This window comes from Anomaloglossus baeobatrachus, chromosome 5 (genome assembly GCF_048569485.1).
Source record: "Anomaloglossus baeobatrachus isolate aAnoBae1 chromosome 5, aAnoBae1.hap1, whole genome shotgun sequence".
NCBI classification, from domain to species: Eukaryota; Metazoa; Chordata; class Amphibia; order Anura; family Aromobatidae; genus Anomaloglossus; species Anomaloglossus baeobatrachus.
The window spans coordinates 512,720,071-512,742,411 of record NC_134357.1 but is presented as its reverse complement, the minus strand read 5'-3'; the positions used below and the strand labels follow the sequence as shown (position 1 = coordinate 512,742,411).

Genomic DNA, 22,341 nt, shown 5'->3' with positions numbered 1-22,341 from the left:
CAAGTCACACATTTTTTGCCCAGCACTGTTTTCTGAGCTCAAGATAGATTTCTCTAGTCACTATGTGATAGCAGACTGACAAATGGTGAGAGCGCTGTGCACACTGTCAGGATTCCCCTGCATTCCCAGGATAGGTCACCAATGTCTGATTGGATGGGGTCTGGACCCCTGCCAAATCGGCTGTTCTAGATACCAGTGACGGCAGCAGATCGCCGGAGTACTAAATTTTGCTCCGTCTTCTGATAGTGGGCACGGCTGGGTACTGCACAACTGCTCCTATTCAAATCAATGAGGCGTATATGCAGTACCAGGCATTCTTGTGCTCATTTGACTGTCCACTCTTGCCACTGACATGAGAGAATCCTAAAAGTGTGCAGAGCATGCGTTCAGAAGTCTGCAGTCACCTAGAGTCACTGCAGACTTTCATCATAAACCTGGACAGCATGTAATATACTCCCTGTCAGGATTCAGCTCTGCTCGCTGGTTCCAGCAGTCATCACATGGCCGCTCCACTCATACAATTTTCATATTTGGTCATCTGACAATTCGCTTCCCTGTCTACTTTTCTGTTCTTCATTGAACATTGAGAGAGTTAGAAAGAGCAGCTCGTCCGGACAGGTGACTAAGGCGGGCTTTATAAGTTGCGACATCGCTACCGATATATCGTCGGGGTCACGTCGTTAGTGACGCACATCCGGCGCCGGTAGCGGCATCGCAACGTGTAAATCCTAGGTGCGACGATGAACGAGCGCAAAAGCGTAATAAAAAAAACAAAACAAAAAACGCTGATCTGTGTCACGTCGTTCATTTCCATAATGTCGTTACTGCTGCAGATACGATGTTGTTTGTCGTTCCTGCAGCACCACACATCGCTGTGTGTGACACCGCAGTTACGACAAACATCTCCTTACCTGCGTCCACCGGCAATGAGGAATGAAGGAGGTGGGCGGGATGTTATGTCCCGCTCGTCTCTGCCCCTCCGCTTCTATTGGCCGGCCGCTTAGTGACGTCGCTGTGACGCTGAACGCACTTCCCCCTTGAAGGAGGGATTGTTCGGTTATCACAGCGACGTCGCCGACCAGGTAAGTGCGTGTGAAGATGCCGTAGCGATAATGTTCGCTACGGCGGCAAGCACCAGATACCGCATGTACGACGGGGGCGGGTGCTATCACGCTCGACATCGCTAGCAATTGCTAGCGATGTCGCAGCGTGTAAAGCCCGCCTAAGGCTTTGTGCGCACTGGAAAATGGAATTTTCTCAAGAAAATTCCGCAGGCATTGAAAGATTACCGCACCCGCGGTAAAAAAAAACGCGGCAAACCGCACCCAAAAACCGCATGCGTTTTACACGGTATTGTTCGCGGTATTGCCGCGGTTTTGCCACGTGCGGGTTGGTACATGTGCTTTAATGCATTCAGTGCAATAAAGCACATTGAAAAAAAAAAACCTTTTCCTAAATAGCAGATAGATAAATAGATAGAAGAATAGATAGAGAGATAGTTAGATAGAGGGATAGAGGGATAGACAGAGTCCCTGTGAGCACACGCTGCATTTCTCACGGTCGGTAGTGTGTTCACATTACCAGCCGTGGGAAATGACCGATAATTACCTCTCTGCGAGGCTGCATTCAGCAGTGTGTCAGTCGCGGCTGGATGCAAGCATCGCAGGACGTGGATTACGCCGGAGCTTTTTTGTGTTTTATTTAAAATAAAGGATTTTCCGGTGTGTGTGTTTTTTCACTTTACTTACGGGTTGATCATGTCAGCTGTCTCATAGACGCTGCCATGATCAAGCCTGGACTTAGTGGCGGCAATGCGCCGCCATTAACTCCTTATATTACCCTGACTGCCACAGCATCACGGCAGCAGGAAGAGCTGGGGACACTCCGGTACTGCCGCATAATGGATACGACAGTCCCGGGGCAGCTGCGGCTGATATTCTCGGCTGCGAGAGGGAGGAGGGAGGCGGGGGACGGGGGACATTAACCCTGCCGCTCGCCCTCCCCTGCCTGAGAATACCGGGCCGCCTCTGTGTGTTTACCTCGGCTGGACGCTAAAAATACGGCGGAGCCCACGTGTTTTTTTTTCTATATGTCCGTTTGCTTTCTATGTGTATTATATGTGTATGTGTGTGAGTGCGATCTGTGTGTGACATGTCTGTGTGAATGTGATCTGTCTGTCTGTGTCTGTGATGTGTGTGTTTACTCTGCTCCGCTTCCTCTTCCTGCATGACATCACTTCCCTGCAAACCGCAGGCAAGCGATGTACATTACCGCAGGTAAACCGCGAAATACCGGAGGGAATAACGCAGGAAAACGCAATGAACCACACAGAATTTGCTGCCTGCGTTATTCCCTGCGGGATTTCACGATTACATGGCAGTCAATGGAGTGAAATCCCGCAGCGACGTGCGGAAAAGAAGTGACATGCAATTGTTTTTGCTGCGGGAATCCTGCAGCAAAACATGCAGCTGTCAAATTCCGCATAGTGCGCACAGCATTTTTTTTTCCCATAGGTTTTGCTGGTGATTCACTGCAGAGATGTTATGAACATTTTCTGCAGAGAAACTTGCAGCAAATCCGCAGGAAATCCGCGGCAAAAACCGGCAAGTGCGCAAATCATATATGAATGAGCGATCGCATGCCGACTACCCAAACTGCTGGGGGGGCGCCAAACATAATTCTTGTCTCGGGTGCCAGAAAGCCTAGATACTCCTCTGATTTATACAATATACAAATATGTAAAAAGACTATAAAAACCAGATATGAGGAAATTTGAAAACATGTCATACAATTTATTCTCTCTTTTGCTCAATAAAGTTTATTTTTTGTTTCCCTTAGACTACAATGAGAAGAGAACTGATTGTCTTCTGCTATCACCCATCTGTGCTAAGGAACGATGACTACATTCTAATACATTAGATGATCACCATCATTGTATTCAGCTGCAGATACCTAAATGATGAGATGTTTACATCCACAGGATCCAATATCACTGGGGATTTTTCCATGATCTTACCATTCATTATACTCTGTACATCAATACATGTACAAATCCAGGGAAACTGTCAGTTTTTGCAATACCGGTCCTGGGTAATCTAGCACCATTGACCGTATTCAAAGTCATTCAAAATATTCATCTACAGCTTTCATATTCTGAACACTGATCCCTTCATTATACGCTGCACTACACGGTCATGTGTGTAATAGGTTTCACATGGGAGTGTCAAAGGGTCTAATTAATTAGTCAGAGTATAATACTGATGGCTAAAACAAGACTGAGCACAAGACCTTCACAGCCGTCTACACATCATAGGGAGATTTCATGACACCTTCTCTCCATCTACCTGATCATCCTGAGGAACATCGGGATTTTCTTGTTTACAATCCTGTGGAAGAAGAGGACGGGGACATCTCTCTGGTGTTGTCCTCTTACTGGATAGAACTAGAGGAAACACATACAGGGGCTGAATTCATTCTTTACATACAGATAATTATAGGCCGTGTGTATTTAGTCCTGTATTACCTCGTGATGTGAGGGGCTGGGGAACCGCCATCATGACGTCCTTGTACAGATCTTTGTGTCCTTCTAAATACTCCCACTCCTCCATGGAGAAATAGACGGTGACATCCTGACACCTTATAGGAACCTGACACATACAATGATACTGTCATCCCCTGATCCCTTCATAGCGTTACTGTATAATGTCCCCGCATTCCCAGCAGTGTCACCTCTCCAGTCAGCAGCTCAATCATCTTGTAGGTGAGTTCTAGGATCTTCTGGTCATTGATGTCCTCATGTATCGGGGGGTGAGGTGGAGGTCCCGTGATTGGGCTCAGGATTCTTCCCCATCCCTCAGACACAGGGTCCTGACAGCGCTCACTAGAGGTCTTCTTCACTACTGTGTAATCCTGGTTATGGAGAGACACATTAATAAATCCCACTACAGACATTTCCAGAGTCCTCAACTCTCCAGTTCTGTCCATCTTTTAGGCCTTTCAAACTTCAGTAAAAAACACCTATGTCTCTCCATGTGCCGTGATTCACAGCACACCGTGGTTATCCATGTGCAATCCGTGATACGTGAGCTGTACTTCGTGATTGCACATGGACATTACTCACCTGTCACGTTCCTGCTGTCCATGGTGCTGAACTCCCACGGCTCTCTGCAGCTACTTCCGGGTCGGCTCTGGCTGCATTCATGAATATGCATGAGCCGGCCAGGAAGCTGCAGAGAGCACAGGCTGCACACAGCGTCGCTGGAGAAGGTTGAAAATGTTTTTTTAATTTTATATGTACTTTTTTTTCTGGTACGTCTTTCATGGTTCACACCATAGTGTGGTCCGTGGGACATCAGTGATGCCAAAAGAAACGGACTTGTCTGTGCGGCAATCACGGACACACAGTCAGTGAAAAATCACTGATGTGTTAACAAACCCATTAGTTATAATGGGTCTGCATAGGTCAGCGATTCTGCTACGTATAAAAAAAAAAGCACATACGTCCCAGAGTCACTGACATCTGAAACAGGCCTTATTGTCATAGATAAGAATATAATGTTGTTGCAACTAAATCCTAACAATCTCACAGGGAACGATAAACTAGGGGAGATGTGAAACCAGAAATTCACAGGTCTCAAAAACAGGCTAGTACTAGAGATCACTGGACTCACAGATAACCAGGACTGGATGGTCCCTGCTAAATTTTTTTTTAAAAATCCAGTTCCGGCGATTTAAAATTGTGGTGGAAGGGATGGGAGGGAATAGGAGAGCGTGTGGTATACTCGCCAAGGCTCAGTCATGGTTGTATACTCCTTCCAGGTCACACATTCACTTTCGATGCCGCGCATTAGCCTTTATTGAATATGCACTGTTTCTCCCGCCCACTGGTGCCTGTGATTAGTTGAAGTCAGATGCGCCCCCATGCTGAGTGGCAGGGTGTCTGACGTCTCTAATCACAGGCCCAGGCTTGCCGGTCTATAATGTACAGTAAAATAAATAAAATTAGCGTAGGGTTCCCATGTATTATGATACCCAACATAGACAAAACCCATGGCTACAATCTGCAGCGCCCAGCCCTGCGCTTATCTAGGCTGTGTATCAAAATAAAAGGAACCACATGCGGCTTTTTTTTTTTTTTTTTTTTAACTATTTAAATAAAATAATTAAAAACACCAGTACGTGGTCCCCAAAATTTTGATAACCAGCCCCAGCCATGATAAAGCCTGACAGCTGGGGCTGCAATTCTCAGACTGGGAAGGTCTATGGTTATTAGGTCGCCCCCCCCCCAGCTTAAAAATAGCAACCTGTAGCTGCCCGATATTGTCGCACCCATGAGATGTGACAAGCTCGGCGCTTTACCCAGCTCTTCCCAATTGCCCTGATGCGATGGAAGTCGGAGCAATGAGGGGTTAATAACAGCGCACAACTGTCATCAAGTCATCAACAAGTCATCACCAAAATTAGTGATGGGAAGGGTTCTCTGAGACCCCCCCATCACTAATCCTATCAGTTAAAAATACACAAACACCGAGAAAAATCCTTTATTTGGAATAAAATACAAACACACACCCTCTTTCACCACTTTATTAACCCCCAAAACACCCCTGCAGGTCCAACATAATCCACACAAGGTCCTATGATGGTCTTGGCTCTACTACACGCGAGTCGGAAGAGACTGAAAACATGGCCGATCTCTCCAAGCTCCGGGAAACACTGACAAAAAGGACCCGGCTGGCACCAGTGACGTCACTCAGTTCACCGGAGGTCATACCAGGATTCTCATAGTATGACCTCTGGTGACCTAAAGCACTCTGGCTTAAAGTGCGGGGCCGTACCCTGCACTCCGCTAGCCTTCTAACACTGACAGTGCCGGCCGGGGGTCTGGGAGTGCAGCCCGCTCCCCCCTGCCAGCATTGGCACTGTTAAAGTGCAGGGCTGTGTCCCGCAAGCACTTTAACAGTGACAGTGCCAGCAGGGGGGTGCGGGCTGCCCCGCAGTCCCTGGCAGGCACTGTCACTGTTAATGGGCTGGCAGGGAGCGGGACACGGTGGGGATTTTGCTAAAGGTGCGCTGTCTCTAAGAAACTGAACTTTTAAATAGATGGCTAGAAATCTAAGTGCAGCTCCGTTGAGACACCCTGATAAGATTCCCAGAGTGTTTTTGGCAAATTGTGGGGTTTTTGCTAAGTGTGCGCTCTCTCAAAGGTCTGTTTTTGCTAAAGGTGCGCTGTCTCTTAAAGGGCTGGCAGGGTGCGGGACACAGCCCCGCACTTAAAGGGTATGTGCGCACGTTGCTTTTTACCTGCTTTTTTGCTGCTTTTTCTTCTGCGCTGTTTAATGCCAAAATGGATGTGTTCTTCTATTCAAGCAAAGTCTATGGGAATTTGGGTTTCTTGTTCACACTATGTTGTTCAAAATGCTGCCTTTTTGTGGCAGAACTTTGGTCAAAAACTCAGATTTTCAAAGAAGCAACATGTCAATTGTTTTTGCCATTTGGGTTTTGCACTGCAAAGCTGAGTTTTTGACCAAAGTTCTGCCACAAAAAGGCAGCATTTTGAACAACATAGTGTGAACAAGAAACCCAAATTCCCATAGACTTTGCTTGAATAGAAGAACACATCCATTTTGGCATTAAACAGCGCAGAAGAAAAAGCAGCAAAAAAGCAGGTAAAAAGCAACGTGCGCACATACCCTTACAGTGACACTGCTGGCAGGGGGGGTGCGGGCCAGCCGTGATCAGTTGAGACGTCACTCAGAGAAGGAGGATCATGGGAAACTTTCTGCTGTGACCGCAACTTACCAGAGTGACGTCACGACTGATCGTAGCTCAGTCTCTGCCTGCAGTTACAGCAAAACGTCATTACATTCCTTAATTGCAATGATTTAAATATCAGAGTCACTTACAAACGGGATCCAGTTGCAATAGACTTTTTGGATATTAAGGTGACAGTTTTGCCTGATAGGACACTCCAAACTACCATCTTTAGGAAAGAAACATCTGTCAATAGCCTTCTACATGCAACCTCAGATCATCTACCCTCCACAATCAAGGCGGTCCAAACGGGACAATTTTTGCGTGCACGGAGGGTCTGTTCTTCGGACGAATCTTTTGAGCAGCAGTCTTTGGACTTAAAAGACCATTTCAGAGACAGAGGTTATAGCTCTAGAAACATCAAACGTTATCTTAGAGCCAAAACCAGCCCCAGAGATCAACTCCTCCTGCATCGTGAAAAAAAAGAAACATTTGGATACCACTATTAGATTTATATCCACTTATAAAAACCAATGGGAGGAGATTAGGAAAATACTACACAAACATTGGTCAATTTTACAGACTGAACCGTCTTTTAGAACGGTATTACCGGAGTATCCATCATTGACAGCTCTCAAGAATCGAAATTTGAGAGACCATCTAGTGCATAGTCATTATTCCCCTAAGACCTCGCTCCCCTTTGATGTTGGACCACCCAGATGGGGATGTTTCCCATGTGGAACATGTTTGTCATGTTGCAACATTGAGACAACAAAATCTTTTGTGTCGGCGGATGGTAGAAGGGATTTTGAGGTCAGACACTATATTACATGCAGCACCGACTATGTGATCTACGCAGCCAGATGTGGATGCGGATTAATGTATATAGGACTGACTTCCAGGCAGTTCCGTGTCCGGGTGCGTGAACACGTAAGAGATATTATTGCTGCAAAGGAGGCGTCTGATCTCAAATCCCTGAAAACGATCCCCCCGACACTTCAATACTCACCATGCTTGTGATCCATCCTCGCTGAAAGTAAAGAAGGGAATTTTGTTTACTTACCGTAAATTCCTTTCTTCTAGCTCCAATTGGGAGACCCAGACAATTGGGTGTATAGCTACTGCCTCCGGAGGCCACACAAAGCATTACACTTAAAAGTGTAAGGCCCCTCCCCTTCTGCCTATACACCCCCCGTGGGATCACGGGTTCCTCAGTTTTAGTGCCAAAGCAAGAAGGAGGAAAGCCAATAACTGGTTTAAGAACAAATTCAATCCGAAGGAACATCGGAGAACCGAAACCATTCAACATGAACAACATGTGTACCCGAACAACAAAAATCCCTAAGCAAACAGGGCGGGTGCTGGGTCTCCCAATTGGAGCTAGAAGAAAAGGAATTTACGGTAAGTAAACAAAATTCCCTTCTTCTTTGTCGCTCCTAATTGGTAGACCCAGACAATTGGGACGTCCAAAAGCAGTCCCTGGGTGGGTATAATAACCCCTCGTGATAGGACCGTAAAAACAGCCCTACCCTACAGGTGGGCCGTCGCCGCCTGAAGGACTTGTCTACCTAGGCTGGCGTCCGCCGAAACGTAGGTATGCACTTGATAGTGTTTGGTAAAAGTGTGCAGACTCGACCAGGTAGCCGCCTGGCACACCTGCTGAGCCGTAGCCTGGTGTCGTAATGCCCAGGATGCACCCACGGCTCTGGTAGAATGGGCCTTCAGCCCTGAGGGAACCGGAAGCCCAGCAGAACGGTAGGCTTCAAGAATTGGTTCCTTGATCCACCGAGCTAGGGTGGATTTGGAAGCTTGCGACCCTTTGCGCTGACCAGCGACAAGGACAAAGAGTGCATCCGAGCGGCGCAGGGGCGCCGTGCGGGAAATGTAGATCCTGAGTGCTCTCACGAGATCCAACAAATGCAAATCCTTTTCAATTGATGAACTGGATGAGGGCACAAGGAAGGCAAGGAGATATCCTGATTAAGATGAAACGGGGATACCACCTTAGGGAGAAATTCCGGAATAGGGCGCAAAACCACCTTGTCCTGGTGAATCACCAGGAAGGGAGATTTGCATGACAGCGCTGCTAGCTCGGACACTCTCCGGAGAGACGTGACCGCTACTAGAAAGGCCACTTTCTGTGAAAGGCGAGAAAGGGAAACATCCCTCATAGGCTCGAAAGGCGGCTTCTGAAGAACAATTAGAACCCTGTTCCGATCCCAGGGCTCTAACGGCCGCTTGTAAGGAGGGACGATATGACAGACCCCTTGCAGGAACGTGCGTACCTGAGGAAGGCGTGCTGGGCGCTTCTGAAAAAATACAGATAGCGCTGAGACTTGCCCCTTGAGGGAGCTGAGCGACAAACCTTTTTCCAACCCGGATTGCAGGAAGGAAAGAAAAGTAGGCAAACTAAATAGCCAGGGAGAGACTCCCTGAGCAGAGCACCAAGACAAGAATATTTTCCACGTCCTGTGGTATATCTTGGCGCAGGTAGGTTCTCAGGCCTGTCTCATGGTGGCCATGACCTCTTGAGACAATCCTGAACCCGCTAGGATCCAGGACTCAATGGCCATACAGTCAGGTTCAGGGCCGCAGAATTCTGATGGAAAAAACGTCCCTTGAGACAGCAAGTCTGGTCGGTCTGGTAGTGCCCACGGTTGGCCTACCGCGAGGTGCCACAGATCCGGGTACCACGACCTCCTTGGCCAGTCTGGAGCGACGAGGATGGTGCGGCGGCAGTCGGACCTGATCTTGCGCAGCACTCTGGGCAACAGAGCCAGAGGTGGAAACACATAAGGAAGCCGGAACTGCGACCAATCTTGAACTAAGGCATCTGCCGCCAGAGCTCGGTGATCGTGAGACCGTGCCATGAAAACTGGGACCTTGTTGTTGTGCCGGGACGCCATTAGGTCGACGTCCGGCATCTCCCAGCGGCGACAGATCTCTTAAAACACGTCCGTGTGAAGAGACCATTCCCCTGCGTCCATACCCTGGCGACTGAGGAAGTCTGCTTCCCAGTTGTCCACGCCTGGGATGTGAACTGGCGATATGGTGGAGGCCGTGGCTTCCACCCACGTCAGAATCCGCCTGACTTCCCGGAAGGCTTGCCGACTGCGAGTTCCTCCTTGGTGGTTGATGTATGCCACCGCTGTGGAGTTGTCCGACTGAATACGGATCTGCTTGCCTTCCAGCCACTGCTGGAAGGCTGGTAGGGCAAGATACACTGCTCTGATCTCCAGAACGTTGATCTGAAGAGTGGACTCTTGCTGAGTCCACATACCTTGAGCCCTGTGGTGGAGAAAGACTGCTCCCCACCCTGACAGACTCGCATCTGTCGTCACTACCGCTCAGGATGGAGGTAGGAAGGATTTCCCTTTCGACAATGAGGTGGGAAGCAGCCACCATCGAAGAGAATCCTTGGCCGCCTGAGAGAGAGAGACGTTGCTGTCGAGGGACGTCGACCTCCCGTCCCATTGGCGGAGAATGTCCCATTGTAGTGGACGCAGATGAAACTGCGCGAAAGGGACTGCCTCTATTGCTGCCACCACCTTTCCTAGGAAGTGCATGAGGCGTCTCAAGGGGTGTGACTGACCTTGAAGGAGAGATTGCACCCCTGTCTGCAATGGACGCTATTTGACAAGCGGAAGCTTCACTACCGCTGAGAGAGTATGAAACTCCATGCCAAGATATGTTATCGACTGGGTCGGGGTTAGATTCGACTTGGAAAGTTGATGATCCACCCGAAACCCTGGAGGGTCTCCAGCGCCACGTTCAGGCTGTGTTGGCATGCCTCTTGAGAAGGCGCCTTGACCAGCAGATCGTCTAAGTAAGGGATCACGGAGTGTCCCTGAGAGTGTAGGACTGCAACTACAGCTGCCATGACTTTGGTGAAGACCCGTGGGGCTGTCGCCAGACGAAAAGGCAGGGCTACGAACTGAAGGTGTTCGTCTCCTATAATGAAGCGTAGAAAACGCTGATGCTCTGGAGCAATCGGTACGTGGAGATAAGCATCCTTGATGTCTATCGATGCTAGGAAATCTCCTTGAGACATTGCGGCGATGACGGATCGGAGGGATTCCATCCGGAACCGTCTGGTTCTCACGTGGATGTTGAGAAGTGTTAGGTCCAGAACGGAACGGAAAGACCCGTCCTTTTTTGGTACCACAAACAAATTGGAGTAAAAACCGTGACCTTGCTCTTGAAGGGGAACAGGGATCACCACTCCTTCCGCCTTTAGAGTGCATACCGCCTGTAGGAGCGCATCGGCTCGGTCGGGAGGCGGAGACGTTCTGAAGAATCGAGTTGGAGGACGAGAACTGAACTCTATCCTGTACCCGTGAGACAGAATGTCTCGCACCCAACGGTCTCAGACCTGTGGCAGCCAAATGTCGCCAAAGCGGGAGAGCCTGCCACCGACCGAGGATGCGGAGGGAGGAGGCCGGAAGTCATGAGGAAGCCGCCTTGGTAGCGGGTCTTCCGGCTGTCTTTTTTGGGCGTGACTGAGCCCGCCAAGAATCTGAACTCCTCTGATCCCTTTGAGTCCTTTTGGACGAGGAGAATTGGGCCCTGCCCGAACCTCGAAAGGACCGAAACCCCGACTGTCCCCTCCTCTGTTGGGGTTTGTTTTGTCTGGGCTGAGGTAAGGATGAATCCTGACCCTTGGACTGTTTAATGATTTCATCCAAGCGCTCGCCAAACAGCCGGTCACCCGAAAATGGCAAACTGGTTAAACATTTTTAGGAAGCAGAATCTGCTTTCCATTCCTTTAACCACAAGGCTCTGCGTAAAACCACGGAGTAGGCAGATGCCACTGCCGTACGGCTCGTAGAGTCCAGGACAGCATTAATCGCGTAAGACGCAAATGCAGACATTTGAGAGGTTAAGGGTGCCACCTGCGGAACAGATGTACGTGTGACCGTGTCAATCTGTGCAAGACCAGCTGAAATAGCTTGGAGTGCCCATACGGCTGCGAATGCAGGAGCAAACGACGCGCCGATAGCCTCATAGATGGATTTCAACCAGAGCTCCATCTGTCTGTCAGTGGCATCTTTTAGTGCAGCCCCATCCTCCATTGCAACTATGGATCTAGCCGCAAGCCTGGAGATAGGGGGATCCACCTTGGGACACTGGGTCCAGCTCTTGACCACGTCAGGAGGAAAGGGATAACGTGTATCCTTAAGCCGATTGGAGAAACACTTATCTGGATAAGCGTGGTGTTTCTGGAGTGACTCTCTAAAGTCAGAATGGTCCAGAAAAGTACTTAATTTCCGCTTGTGAAATCTGAAATGGAATTTCTCCTGCTGTGAAGCTGACTCCTCCACTTGAGGAGCTGGGGGAGAAATATCCAACCCTTCATTGATGGACGCGATAGATTGTTCACTATGGCGTCACCATCAGGAGTATCTAGATTGAGAGCGGTCTCAGGGTCAGAATCCTGATCAGCTATTTCCGTCTCATCACACAGAGAATCCTCCTGCTGAGAGCCTGACCAGTGAGATGATGTAGAGGGCCGCTCATAGCGAGCCCTCTTAGGCTGTCTGGGACTGTCGTCCGTGTCAGAGCCATCACCCTGGGATGCGTGGGACACCCCCGGAGCTGTTCCAACTGAGGGGGACCAGGGAGCAATGAATCAACAGTGCCCATGGTCTGAGTTACTGGTCTAGACTGCATAGTTTCTAGAATCTGAGGCATAGTCACAGATAATCTATCCGCAAAAATTGCAAACTCTGTCCCCGTCACCTGGACAGTATTCACAGGTGGATCTCTCTGGGACACCTCCAGCAGAGGCCCTGGCCGAGCAGGGAGCACAGGGGCCGAGCACTGCACACAATGGGGGTCAGTGGACCCTGCCTGTAGAACAGCCGCACAAGCGGTGCAAGCAGCATAGAAAGCCTGTGCCTTGGCACCCCTGTTTTTTGCGGACGACATGCTATATTCTCCTCCAGGAGGGTATATAGCCAAGAATCACCAGCGACTTAGTGCAATGTATAGCATGCATGCATAAAAATACAAATGAACACTTTCACTAGTGGGGTCAGCACCGGAGGGTGCCGCTTACCGCCCGCTAAGAGCGGGTGTGTAGTCGCCAGAATCCCGTGCCTGGGTGTTCCAGAACTTGTCTCCCCTTTCCAGCTCAGCCTGCACATCAGGAATGGCTGCCGGCGTTCTGTGAAGAGGGGCGGACCGTGGGCGTGCCTCAGACAAAGTGCGGGAAACTGGCTTCCCACTGTGCTCAATGTGAGGGCTGGAGTATGTAAAGCAGATTCCAGCCCTCGGCGCTGACTTTCTGTATAGCGTCCCGCCCTTCCCCTGACTGGCAGGCCTGGGGGCGGGAACGAAACGGAACTAGGCCGCAAAAGCCGGGGACTCTAGTAAAAAGCGCGGCCGACAAATCTGCACGGCCAGCGCGGAAGTCCCCGGCGCACCACAAGTCCCAGCCGCGTCACAGTAAAAACTGTCAGCAGGGGCCGGCGCGGCAGTTCCCCACACACTAACTCCCTTAGCAAGCTGTGGAAGTGTGGCACAAGCGCAGCAGCGCTATTGTCCCCGGCGCACTAACACACCCAGCAATGCTGCAGTGTGTGCGCGGTCTGTACGGGGACACAGAGTACCTTGGCGTAGCAGGGCCCTGTCCCTGACGAAACTCCGCTCCATATCCAGCAGATTCCCCAGGGGCTGTGGACGGAGCACGGTCTCTGTGCCTGGAGACCGGTAAATCCCACTTCACCCAGAGCCCAAAGGGGGATGGGGAAGGATGCAGCATGTGGGCTCCAGCCTCTGTACCCGCAATGGGTACCTCAACCTTAACAAACACCGCCGACACAAAGTGGGGTGAGAAGGGAGCATGCTGGGGGCCCTAGTATGGGTCCTCTTTTCTTCCATCCGACATAGTCAGCAGCTGCTGCTGACTAAAACAGTGGAGCTATGCGTGGATGTCTGACCTCCTTCGCACAAAGCTTGAAAACTGAGGAACCCGTGATCCCACGGGGGGTGTATAGGCAGAAGGGGAGGGGCCTTACACTTTTAAGTGTAATGCTTTGTGTGGCCTCCGGAGGCAGTAGCTATACACCCAATTGTCTGGGTCTACCAATTAGGAGCGACAAAGAAAGGGATTGTTAAACTTAAATTGGGAATAAGAGGTGGGAATCACAAACAGGCCTTGGTGAAATTAGAATGTCGCTGGATTGTGACACTAGGAACAATTACACCATTCGGCCTAAAGGAAAAATTGTCTTTTGCACCATTTCTATGAAATTGGGTTATTTTATTTTTTTTATCTCCCCCCTCTTGTTTCTGTTTTTAATGGTGTGCTCTCTATTAATTTGTGTTTTTAATTCCGTTTATTCTTATTGTTAGTTTCACCTACTCCATAATCAAGAGGTGGTTGTTTTTTTCGAGTACCCGTGCTGAGCATTGGAATCTTGGATGTCCCTAAAGAAGTGGTTTTCCCTCCAAGTGCAAATCAATCTTATTGCGGCTCTCTATATATTGTTTTATACATGTACAAAATCTTTTTGCCTATATGCTGTGTAACGCATTATTTTAAGATTCGTTATATTAACTTTTTGGGGTCCCCCATGAGGTTGCCCCTGAACCTTGGGGACCAACGTTGGCATCTCGCTCTGCTTTGATTGGCATGTTGGCTGGGTATTTAAATTTGGATTAAGGGGTTAGTGTAGTTGAGAACATATTAATAGGATTACATGGGGTTGTGTGACGCCCTGGCACCGCCAGGTGGTCACAGAAGAATACTACACCCCACACAACACCTTCCCACACCAGGTCCCATCAGCCACAATATCCTAGCCACCCCCCTAAGGGTAGGAAGGACACACCAGTGGGGAGGACCAGGCGGATTGGGAGAGCCCACATAGGGGTCTTGAGGATCCGGGGGAGGGAACAGGTGAGTTCAGTTCAGGGAGTAGTTGGAGTAGAGCCTGTCAGTGACAGGCTGTGGAGAAAGTGAAGTCTATGCCTAGTGCAGGTAGCCAGGGTAGTGGCCCTGGTCTTCTGGCTAGGTGGCAAGCAGTGGACCGTGTCCAAAGGCGATGGGAGACCAGTCGCGGGAGATCCCAGAGTGTACCGGGACAGGGCTGGAGCCCGCCGGTACCGACAGCGGAGATCCGGTCCGGAAACCATGCACAGGCGGGGTACCTGGACCCTAGTTAGAAGACGGTTGCAAACCCCTTCTCTAATTCACCAGGCCGGGAGCAAGGTTCCAGACATTGCTTCAGAAGTGTTAGCCCAGATAGAGCGAAACGGCAGCCCACCGCGGGGGATAGGGTATCCGCAAACACCCACTGAAATCCCAAGGCTCAGTTTTCGCGGGCACGTCTCCCAACCAGAACATACCGGGAGCAGACTTCCCCGTTCCATACGGAGTTGTCCAGAAGTGAGAAAAAGTACGAAGTGCCGGAGGAAGGGACATCGGTACACCAGCCGGGTGTGGGACCAGAGTACACCTGGACGCGGCAGCCGGCCACTGCCACCTTGGTTTACCAACAGACTTGTGTGCAGTTATTCAACAGTGAGTACACCAACATTCTCCGGTCCGGCCCAGCGCATCACCTCCGGCCTACAACCCTCCTCGGGTCCTGGACACTGAGCCCCGAGGCATCCACCCTTATCCACGGAGGGGTTAAACAACTAGCTGCCACTCCATCGCCCCCGGGTGCCTCCCAACAGCAGCGGTGGTATTCCATATTACCACACACCGTGGGTGGCGTCACGAAGTATCTATAGCAATCCGCGTACATATACGTCTCTTTTTATTTGAGTGTCCGCGCGACCCCCTGGTCCAGAGACCCCTCGTGCCACTGCAGATGCAGATCCGAGCAGCCCAACTGCTGACGTGGGGGCGGCACAGTTGTAAATTTGGATTCACTGTTCTGGCCATCTTGTTGCTGCACTGATCCTGTTTTAACTCTTTTGAATACCAGAGTAGACCTTATTTATATACAGAGGGAATTTCCATATAGCAGTGCTGTGTCGCTTGAATTAAAAGATGATTATGCACCGCATACAATTTGATCTTTTTCTGGACGATTTCGGCCCGCTGGTTGAGAGTGGTGGATCACGTTATGCTACCATGGAGCTCTTTTTGAGTACTGTTAATATAGATATTAAATTATGACATTGTATATGTGAATTCGTGACTCCCATGCAGCGTGGAGACTCCCTTGTATGTACTATTCTTTCGAATATAGTATATGTGTTATGGTAACATCCTTATTGTGTATTGTGACTCATAGCAACCTGGGTTTGCTGGAATGGGAAGATATGTATGTGATGCATACTCCTATAATTATGGCAAACCTATTATTATATATTTTTTGATCCTTTCCAGATGTTACCTTTAGCATTACAGCCCGCCAATCATATCAGAATATGGCATTGAGATTGTATTTATCTTTCCCCATGTTGGTCGCGCCGATCAGGAGCAACACATTCATTTCCATACCCAGTATAGGATGCCCTTACCTGTGCCCGGTTTGAAACTAGCCGCGCCCTTGGCACGCATGCACGGCGTGATCTCTCCTTGTGATTTCTTGAATGTCGGCTTCCAAAACGGGATGGGGCGGGCACAGTGTGACAACACTTTGGTGCCTGCGTCACTTCCGGGAATGGTCCGATGACAGATAATCCGGATGAGATCCTGCCCCCCATTCGGCCGTCTGTGGGCGTTCGGCAATCACACCGGCATCTAAACACTGATATAAAAAGCCTCCTCATGCTGCACACCATGTCGCAGACCGAAGAAGACCACAAAACGCGTTGGTTGTCTATCTGTTCAGGATCACTATGGTAAGCACTAGAACTGTGTTTTGTTGATGTGTGCACATGTCACTGATGTAATCGGCACATGTCTGTTTAATTTTACTACCTTCCCAGTGGTGATCCATCAGACTCACTATTTGCTCTGGATGTATTATCTGATACCTGTATGTTATGTATTTACTACTTTTAGATCTCTCTGTGTGTAATTTATAAGAATTATCTTTTTTATATAATAAAGATTTTCAACTTTTTCATATGATATGATCTGGTTTGAGATTAATTTTTCAAACACATTAGCTAGGTTGCTTTTCCCTTTTTTCTCTGATTTTCATACTGCAGTTACAGCAGACATGTTCCATGATCACGAGCTGTGACTTTAAATATGTAGAAGAGCTGAATCGCCACGGGACCTCGTTTGGATTACGCCAGACCTGCAGGGGTGTTTTTGCTCTCAGTTCACATATGGGAGCCAGTGGGAGGTGAGTGCGCAGCTCCTCTCACTGTGTGCTGGTACTGTGTGGTGGCCGCTGTTGTGGTGGTTTCGTGTCAGTGGGGCGGTGGGGCCTGGAGCCATGGGGGCTTCGCCTTGCAGCATGGGTGCTGTGATGCACCAGGTCGCCTGCCCTGCTGGCGCTTTGTCGCTGCAGCAGCAGTTACTGCGCAGTGCCGCACTATAAGGTTCAGAGTAGGGACCCACTCAGAGGTTCACCATGACGTGGCAGTGGGCTTAATACAGTCTGATCAGGATGGTAACAAAGACCCTCATGTTCTGTTATTTAAATTTTTGCCTAACTGCTTTAGGCTAGCGCCACACATCCGTGCCTCCGGTACGTGTTTGGCATTTTTTACACGTACCGGCGGCACGGAGACATGTTCAGCAATGCTACCCTATGGTAACAGGCACACACACGTAAAACCACACGGAACGTGTGTCCGTGTGCGTTTGTACGTGTGTGCGATTTTCAAAGCGCTGACATGTCAGTGTTTTCTCCGGCAGCACGGGTGTCACACGGCCCGCACCCGTACCACACGGGTGTAGTGTGGATGCGGTCCCGTGTGACAGGCGCCGGAGAAAACACACATGTCAGTGAAAAAAAAACAAAACATTAACTCACCTTCTCCAGCCCTCCTGTCTCTGCCGCTGCTGCCTCTTGCTGCCGACCGCCGCTCATTATTCTCATTGAATATTCACTTCACTGCCTGGCAGCAGCAGCAGCGGGAGACGGGAGGGCTGGAGACCGAAGATCAGCACCACGGACAGCAGCGCGGATAGCAGGAAGGACCAGGTGAGTATAATAATTACCGATTCTACGTGTGCTATCGCGGATAGCACACGTAGAACACACGTGTCACGCACGTACCAGAGACACGTACTTACCTGCACGCAACACGCAGGGGAAATACGTGTCTCTCGGCACGTGCGTGAATTTCACGTGAGTGTGGCAGAAGCCTTATACACACACACACACACACACACACACACTCTAACGTCTTGTATTCTCCTGTATACTGGTTACAATATCCTATATACAAGCGTCAGATGTTATATACTGATAATATGTGACTGGTGTAATATCTGATGTTCTGCAGTTATAGTATATTATATACTATCACATATAATATACTATGTGTACAGTGATGAAAGAAGGTTTTTTTGAATTTCATTCCAAATAAAGGATTTTCTTGGTGTTTGTGTTCATTTCTTTTTATTTACTGGATTAGTGATGGGGGGGGGGTGTCTCAGACCCCTTCCCATCACAAATTTTAGTCTTGATTACAGTTGTGAGCAGTTATTAACAACTTATTAACCTGATTGTCACCACATCAGGGCAATCGAGAACAGCAGGGTAAAGTGCCGGGATTGTCGCCTGCGGTTCCTCTTATTTTCATACACAGACAAGAGAAGCACAGGATTGGAGGCTGCAGCCTGTAGCTATATGCTTTATCTATGCTGGGTATCATATTACGGGGAGACCCTATGCCAATTTTTATTTATTTTTTTATTTTTAGACCATGATAGTGACCCGCATACAGCACCTGTGATTGGTTGCAGTAGGTCACTGTCACACAGGCTTGAGGTGCATCTGATGGCAACCAATCAAAGACGCCAGGTCGGCCGGTGAGCAGGGAAAGGAAGGAAAGCAGTGCATATGCGAAGGGCGGTGCAGAAAGTGAATGCGCAACATGGAAGCAGTTTGCCGCCATGACAGAGCCTCGTATGAAGTGCTGGTTTAATTCTTCTTATTCTTTTTTTTTTTTTTTTTAAATTTCTCGAGTGCCAGATCCGAATCAAACACCTGGATTCCCGGACCCGGCACCCGCGTACCTTTGAAACCGCGCGGATCCGGACTTTTACAGCCCAGGTCCGCTCATCCCTAGCTAATACTTGACCCTAACTTGTTTTTGCCTGACAGCGGAGGTTGCTATCCTAAGATCATGTAATAGCTCCCGCACTTCTCAATGGCTGACCCCATAACTGCACTGTAAGCTATAAACCAAGTGTAACACAAAAATACCAATAACCAGCAAATGAAGTGCAAACAGGCAGAAGGAGAGACACAGGGCTAGGAACATGCAAATAGTCGTACAGGAATTATGGAATAAAAAAAAAATAAAGAATAACAGAATACATGTAAACCCTCCCAAACCTACATAAAAAAAATAGGAGATGGAACGGGATTCACACAAACTGCAAGGAATAGAAATAGTAATGTCTCAGTAAGAAAACCTTAAACGAGGAGCTGTGACTCCAGACAACCGACCATCCAGTAATCTGGGTTCAGACCCCGGAGTGGAGCCATGACAGATATAATGTAACGTCATTAGAATCTCTCACCTCTCCAGTAAGCCGGAAGAGGAACTCTAGGATGAGATGTAATAACCTCTCTGCCATATTGTCCTGGTCACTATCCATCCTTGACGGATCAATCATGAAAACTCTTCGATATATAGAAAATGTCCACTGAGACGATCCGATCTTGTAGGGACCTGAATGGGAAGATGATGTAAGAAAATTTCTGCAGCGCCACAGGTTGAGGCATGTGGCTACTGGCATTAATGTGATTGTTTGGCCGCAACGCATCATCAGGTCTATATAAGACCCATTGATGCGATGCTTGTAACAAACTGTTTTCTCAACTCCCATCAGACAAATAAAGTAAGTTTCCCTCCTACATATTGTACACTTGTACCCTACAATGCCTTTCATCAGGCACTAAAAAAAAGAGAATTTTGTTTACTTACCGTAAATTCTTTTTCTTATAGTTCCGTATTGGGAGACCCTGACCTTGGGTGTTTAGCTTCTGCCTCTGGAGGACACACAAAGTACTAGACTTAAAAGTGTAGCTCCTCCCTCTGAGCTTATACACCCCCTGGTGAGCCAGTCCCAGCCAGTTTAGTGCAAAAGCTGAAGGAGAATAGCCACCCATAAGTAGAACAGAGCAAGAGCCGGAACAACCGGAGACTCTGTCCACGACAACAGCCGGTGATAACACGCGGAACAAGAAATTGCCAACATGCAACAGGGAGGGTGCTGGGTCTCCCAATACGGAACTATAAGAAAAATAATTTACGGTAAATAAACAAAATTCTCTTTATCGTTCCTTTGGGAGACCCAGACCTTGGGACGTTCCAAAGCAGTCCCTGGGTGGGAAATAAACAGAAAAACTAAGAAGTAGGCAGAACCTAACTTCACAAATGGGCGACAGCCGCCTGAAGGATGCGTCTGCCCAAGCTCGCATCTGCCGAAGCATGAGCATGCACTTGGTAGTGCTTCGAGAAAGTATGCAGGCTAGCCCAAGTGGCAGCCTGACAGACTTGTTGAGCCGTAGCCTGGTGCCTAAAAGCCCAAGAGGCACCGACAGCTCTGGTCGAGTGTGCCTTGATCCCCGGCGGGGGAGGCACCTGAGTACTCTGGTAGGCGTCCGAAATGGTCGACCTAATCCAACGGGCTAAGGTCGGCTTAGAAACAGGGAGGCCCTTGCGCCGACCTGAGGTTAGCACAAAAAGAGAGGTGCACCGCCTGAGCGCAGCGGTGCGAGACACATAGATCCGGAGAGCACGCACCAGATCTAGAGTATGCAGCGCTTTTTCAAAGCGATGAACAGGAGCCGGACAGAAGGAAGGTAAGGTAATGTCCTGGTTAAGGTGGAAGGGAGAGACCACCTTAGGAAGAAAGTCCGGAGTCGGACGGAGAACCACCTTGTCTTGATGAAAAAACTAAAAAAGGTGACTCCGAGGAGAGCGCAGCCAAATCAGAGACTCTCCTGAGAGAAGTTATGGCAACCAGAAAGGCCACTTTCTGAGAAAGACGATACAAAGAAACCTCCCCAAGAGGCTCAAAAGGGGGTTTCAGCAATACCGTGAGGACCAAGTTAAGGTCCCAGGGATCCAAGGGCCGCCGATAAGGCGGAATGATGTGAGACGCGCCTTGCATGAAGGTGCGGACCTGAGCCAGCCGAGCGAGACGCCGCTGGAACAGAACTGACAGAGCTGAGACTTGTCCCTTGAGAGAGTTGAGGGACAGTCCTAGCTGCAGACCGGACTGTAGAAAAGACAGAAGGGTCGGCAAAGAGAATGGCCAAGGAGGATGGCCGGTAGAGCGACACCAGGACAGGAAAATTTTCCAAGTCCTGTGATAGATCTTAGCGGAGGAAGACTTACGGGCCCGAGTCATAGTGGAGAGGACTTCAGGAGGAATACCAGAAGCCGTCAAAATCCAGGACTCAAGAGCCACGCCGTCAATTTGAGGGCCGCAGAATGCGGGTGGAAAAACGGACCTTGCGAGAGTAGATCTGGACGGTCCGGGAGATGCCACGGCATCTCTACGGACAGTTGGAGCAGGTCCGGATACCAAGCTCGCCTGGGCCAGTCCGGTGCAATGAGGATGACTCGACGGCCCTCCATTCTGATCTTGCGCAGGACTCTGGGCAAGAGAGCTAGAGGGGGAAACACGTAGGACAGACGAAACTAGGACCAGTCTTGAACCAGAGCGTCCGCGGCGAAGGCCTGAGGATCGTGGGAGCGAGCCACGTAAACAGGAACTTTGTTGTTGTGACGGGATGCCATTAGGTCCACGTCCGGAGTGCCCCATTTGCGGCAGATTGACTGAAGCACTGCCGGGTGCAGGGACCACTCGCCACCGTCCACGGTTTGACGGCTGAGATAATCTGCCTCCCAGTTTTCCACGCCTGGGATGTGGACTGCGGATGTGGTGGACTTGGAGTCCTCCGCCCATTGAAGGATGCGTTGTACCTCCATCATTGCCAGGCGGCTGCGTGTCCCGCCTTAGTGATTGATGTAGGCAACCGCTGTCGCGTTGTCTGACTGGACTCGAATGTGCCTGCCCGCCAACAGGTGGTGAAATGCTAGGAGAGCTAGAAGCACGGCTCTGGTTTCCAGCACATTGATTGAAAGGGCTGACTCGGACGGAGTCCAAGTGCCCTGCGCTCTGTGGTGGAGACATACCGCTCCCCAGCCGGATAGACTGGCATCCGTGGTGAGAATCACCCAGGACAGGGCCAGGAAGGAGCGCCCTTGGGACAGGGAGAGGGGCCGAAGCCACCACTGAAGAGAGCTCCTGGTCCGTGGCGACAGAGCCACTAACCTGTGTAAGGAGGAAGGCCGCTTGTCCCAACAGCGGAGAATGTCCAGCTGCAGGGGGCGCAGATGGAACTGGGCAAAGGGAACCGCCTCCATGGACGCCACCATTTGACCCAGCACCTGCATCAGACGCCTGAGGGTATAATGGCGGGGCCTCAGCAGAGAGCGCACCGCTAGCTGGAGTGACTGCTGTTTGATTAAGGGCAACTTCAC

At 49.7% G+C, this 22,341-nt stretch overlaps 1 pseudogene; it reads right to left on the bottom strand.

Moving 5' to 3' along the window:
* LOC142312026 (uncharacterized) overlaps positions 1-22,341 on the bottom strand; it is a 171,681-nt pseudogene that overhangs the window by 25,510 nt on the left and 123,830 nt on the right.